The sequence below is a fragment of the Asparagus officinalis genome, chromosome 5 (genome assembly GCF_001876935.1).
Source record: "Asparagus officinalis chromosome 5, Aspof.V1, whole genome shotgun sequence".
NCBI classification, from domain to species: domain Eukaryota; kingdom Viridiplantae; phylum Streptophyta; class Magnoliopsida; order Asparagales; family Asparagaceae; genus Asparagus; species Asparagus officinalis.
The window spans coordinates 112,011,085-112,016,728 of NC_033798.1; positions in this window are offsets into that span (position 1 = coordinate 112,011,085).

The following is a 5,644-nucleotide window of genomic DNA, read 5'->3' on the forward strand; positions in this document are numbered from 1 at the left end:
GCTGGTGATAGGCTGTCGCCAGCCCATCAACTCTGCCTATATAAACCCCCTGGCTCTAGGATTTTGTTGCTACCTTCCCCCCCCCCTCCGATTTTTCCCTCTGGTGGCGGCGATCAGCCCCAAAACGCAGCAGCGTTCAGCCCTAAAACGCAGCAACGTTTTTTCAACATCTCCAGCTCTCAACAGAAGTGTTTGAGGGGAGATTAAGAACAGAGTTTAAGAAAAGGATTAAGGAGAGAGAGAGAGTATAAAAAAGGGGTTTTATATTGTGGGGTTTTATTTAATCTCAAGTGAGATTTGAAAGGGGTTTATTCTCTTTAATTATTAACACTGTAGCTATAGTGTTCATTTGAGAAATCTCGGTTTAGGGATTTGCTCTTGAATTGTAATTTCTTGTTAGATTAATAAGAAATTTTCTGTGTGGCTCCCGAAGACGTAGACAGTTGCCGAACCTCGTTAAAACTTGGTGTACTTTTTCTATTCTGCATTTCCGTTGCATTAGGGATTTCGGCGGTAAATTCCCAACAACTGGTATCAGAGCGTGAAATGATCTAGAGGAAGTCAGATTCAAGTGGGAGCCATGGCCGCAGATGAAGGGAAAATAAGACTTGAGAAATTTGATGGAACTGATTTTGGATTCTGGAAAATGCAGATAGAGGATTATCTGTATCAGAAAAATCTGTATCAACCACTATCGGGGAAGAAACCGGATTCTATGAAGGAAGAAGAGTGGAACCTTCTGGATAGACAAGCCCTCGGAGTTATCAGATTGACGTTGACTCGCAATGTTGCGTTCAATATAGCGAAGGAGAAGACCACGGCATGTCTTATGGCAGCACTCTCAAACATGTATGAGAAGCCATCAGCCGCGAACAAAGTTCATTTGATGCGGCGGTTATTCAATCTGAAAATGGCGGAAGGCGCGTCAGTAGCACAACACCTCAATGAACTTAATACGGTTACAACCCAATTGAGTTCAGTTGAGATTGAGTTTGATGATGAAGTTCGGGCGTTGATACTTTTGTCTTCCCTACCAGAGAGTTGGAACGCTACAGTCAGAGCTGTGAGTAGCTCGTCGGGAAAGAAAAAGTTGAAGTTCGGCGACGTTCGTGATTTGGTTCTCAACGAGGAGATCCGACGGAGAGAGACGGGTGAAGCTACAACCTCTTCAGTATTGCATATAGAGTCAAAAGGTAGAAATTCAACCAGAGGAAACGGACGAGGAAAATCAAACTACAGAGGTAGATCAAAGGACAGGAGGCCCAAATCAAGGAATCCAAGCAACAGCTCGAAGGCTATCGAGTGTTGGAATTGTGGAAAGACCGGGCATTACAAGAATCAGTGCAAGAGTGCACAGAAGGAGAAGGAGGCGAAGGCAGAGGTAAATGTCACTAGCAACAACTCGAAGGCTATCGAGTGTTGGAATTGTGGAAAGACCGGGCATTACAAGAATCAGTGCAAGAGCGCACAGAAGGAGAAGGAAGCGAAGGCAGAGGTGAATGCCACCTCCACTTCAGGAGGAGACGACACATTGATATGCTCTTTGGAGAGCAAGGAAGAATCTTGGGTGTTAGATTCAGGAGCGTCGTTCCATGCTACTTCTCAGAAAGAATTCTTCGAGAAGTATACCCCCGGAAATCTTGGATACATATATCTTGGTGATGATCAACCATGTGCTATTGTGGGCAAAGGCATGGTGAAAATTAAGTTGAATGGGACAGTATGGGAGCTGAAGGATGTCAGGCATATTCCCGACCTGAGAAAGAATTTAATATCCGTAGGCCAGTTGGCTGGCGAAGGATATACCACGACCTTCCACGGAGATGATTGGAAGATCTCAAAGGGTGCAATGACGATTGCCCGAGGCAGAAAGACTGGTACCCTATTGTAGGCATATAAAATTGCTTATAGGTCCCTTAGCTCAGCTCGGCACGAACCGACAAACCAACGAGGCGACGAGATCGACGAATCGCACGCAAGCAACGGAATACATCCATTCGCGTGCGGGATCAAGCCAAGTGTTCGAAGAGTCAACGAGTCATCCAACCAAGAGCATACTCGGACGAACCACGATCGAATCAAGATCGGTTTCGGACTCGAACTCAGAAGTGGATTTACTGCCAAATCAGGAATCCGACTTACTGCCAAATCAGGAATCAAATCAGAGTCTGGATCAACCGAATCACGGACAGAACCCAAAGGTGGAAAACAGCAGAAAACCAAACACCCGGAGGGGCTCGGAAACCAAGTCACCGAGGCGGCTCACCGAGCCACCAAGGTGGCTCGGTGGCCGAGCCACCAAGTGGTGGCTCGGCCGAGCCACCTAGGTGGCTCGGTGGCCGAGCCACCTTGGGGTGGCTCGGCCACCTCCGAGCCACCAAATGGTGGCTCGGAGGCCGAGCCACCTCCTTGGTGGCTCGGCGGCCACCAAGGTGGCTCGGCCACCACCGAGCCACCCAATCCCTCCCGGCTATTATTTCCTTCGTGGAATAATACCCGTCGTACTGCGTAGATCCGACCGGATCTAGATCGCGCGGTGGTCCACGGCAAACAACCCCGGCGCAGGCAAAGAACCCACAAAGCGAGCGACCGCAAAACAGGAGCTCGTGATTCGTTCGACAAACAAGGAAACAAAGTTGTAATTTTTCATTTCTTTTTATTTGATTTTCGTTGTAATCGGATCTTATAAAAAGACCGGATCTTTGTAATCGATAAACTGTTACAAGAGTGTACAATGGAATCATTAATGAAGAAAGCAACGATTTTTCCAGCGAACACCTATATATGACAGCAGGTGCACGTTGTTCGATCTCAGTTGCAGCAGGCAATGAGACTTCAAAGCTGTGGCACCAGAGACTCGGTCATATGAGTGAAAAAGGGATGAAAATCATGCACACAAAGGGAAAACTCCCAGGACTGCAGTCAGTGGAGATGGATATGTGTGAAGAATGTATACTTGGAAAGCAGAAGAGAGTCAGCTTTCAGACAAGTGGCAGAACCCCCAAGAAGCAGAAGCTAGAGCTCGTTCACTCAGATGTTTGGGGACCAACCACCACTGCGTCGATTGGTGGGAAACACTACTTCGTGACTTTTATCGATGATCACACTCGGAAAGTGTGGGTTTACTTTCTGAAGCATAAGTCAGAAGTATTTGAGGCTTTCAGGAGATGGAAAGCTATGGTCGAGAATGAGACCGGTCTGAGAATAAAGAAGCTCAGGACCGACAATGGCGCTGAGTATGAAAACACCGGATTCAAGAAGTTCTGCTATGAGCACGGGATCAGAATGGAGAGAACCGTGCCCGGCACGCCTCAGCAAAATAGTGTAGCTGAGCGGATGAACCGAACGTTAACAGAGAGAGCCAGAAGCATTCGAGTTCAGTCAGGCCTACCGAAGCAGTTCTGGGCAGAAGCGGTCAACACAGCAACTTACTTGATCAACCGAGGTCCGTCGGTTCCATTGGAGTACAAAATACCAGAGGAGGTATGGTGCGGAAAGGAGGTAAAACTCTCACATCTTAAAGTTTTCGGTTGTGTAGCTTACGTGCATATTAGTGATCAAGGCAGGAATAAGCTTGATCCCAAGTCAAAGAAATGCACTTTCATCGGCTATGGTGAAGATGAGTTCGGCTACCGCATTTGGGACAACGAAAACAAGAAGGTGATCCGGAGCAGAGATGTGATATTCAACGAGAAGGTGATGTACAAGGGAAATGCACTTTCATCGGCTATGGTAAAGATGAGTTCGGCTACCGCATTTGGGACAACGAAAACAAGAAGGTGATCAGGAGAAGAGATGTGATATTCAACGAGAAGGTGATGTACAAGGACATGCACAAGACAGATGACTCAGAGAGCGAGTCAATATTTGTAGATGCAGATGATGTCCCGAGCAACCTCTCAAAAGAACCCAATGCAGAGGGTCCTCAGCAAGAAGAGCCTGTTGGACAAGATGGTGCGCAGGAGCCCGACGCACCAGCTCCGATTTTGAGGAGATCTTCACGGACAGATGGTGGGGAGCCTGAAAGCTTTGATGAAGCTTGTCAGTGTGGAGATGCGAGCAAGTGGGAGCTTGCCATGAAAGATGAGATGAAGTCTCTCATATTAAACCAGACGTGGGAACTAGCTGAGTTGTCCACGTGTAAGAAGGCACTCCACAACAAATGGGTGTACCGGGTGAAAAAGGAGCAGGATGGTTCCAGAAGATATAAAGCCCGGCTAGTTGTCAAAGGTTTCCAGCAGAATGAATGAATTGACTACACCGATATTTTTGCTCCCGTAGTAAAGCTAAATACTATCAGGACCGTGATGAGTATTGTAGCAATTGAAGATCTTCATCTCGAGCAGTTAGACGTGAAGACGGTGTTTCTTCACGGAGATCTAGAAGAGGAGATATACATGCACCAGTCAGAAGGTTTCTCAGAAGAAAAGAAAAAGAACCTGGTGTGCAGACTCAAGAAGAGCTTGTATGGCCTGAAACAAGCCCCAAGACAGTGGTACAAGAAGTTTGACGGCTTTATGCACAAGGAATGTTTCCAGAAGTGCAACGCCGACCACTGTTGCTACTTCAAAAGATATTAGTCCAGCTATATCATCCTACTACTGTATGTTGATGATATGTTGGTTGCAGGAGCAGATATGAAAGATATCAAGAGTTTGAAGCAGCAGCTGTCAAAGGAGTTTGACATGAAGGACTTGGGACCAGCAAAGAAGATCCTTGGAATGCAAATCACGAGAGACAAGAAGAAAGGGTTATTGCGGTTGTCTCAGACGGAGTACATCAACCGTGTTCTGCAGAGGTTCAACATGGGTGACGCCAAGCCTGTGAGCACACCCTTGGCTAGCCATTTTCGCCTGTCGAAGGATCAGTCTCCTCAGTCAGAAGAAGAGAAAGAGAGTATGGCTCAGGTTCCTTACGCCTCAGCTATCGGAAGCTTGATGTACGCAATGGTCTGTACGAGACCAGACATTGGCCATGCAGTGGGAGTGGTCAGCCGGTTTATGTCGAATCCAGGAAAAGCTCATTGGGAAGCGGTCAAGTGGATTCTGAGATATCTACGAGGCACAACACAGAAGTGTTTGCACTTTGGTAAGGAAAAGGTGGAAGTGCAAGGGTACGTAGATGCAGACTTCGGCGACGAAGTTGATCACCGAAGAAGCACCACCGGCTATGTATTCACCGTTGGAACTACAGCTGTTAGTTGGATGTCACAGGTACAGAAGATCGTTACCCTATCCACTACAGAAGCTGAGTATGTTGCAGTGACTGAAGCCAATAAAGAGATGATATGGCTTCAGGGTTTGTTGACAGAGCTGGGATTCAAACAGGAGAAGAATGTTTTGCACAGTGATAGCCAGAGTGCGATACACTTGGCAAAGAATTCCGCATTTCATTCTAGAACGAAGCATATTGCGCTTCGATACCACTTCATCAGATCATTGTTGGAAGATGACGTGTTGAAACTGGAAAAGATTCCAGGAAGTAAGAATCCAGCAGACATGTTAACAAAGACGGTGACAGTTCAGAAACTGGAGTTGTGCGCAACTTCAGTTGGCCTTCATGCATAGATGATGAGGGCGGAGCCACACAGGAGAGGAGCTTGATGAGATAGCCTGTTGACGTCGGTTTGGTCTCCAAGTGGGAG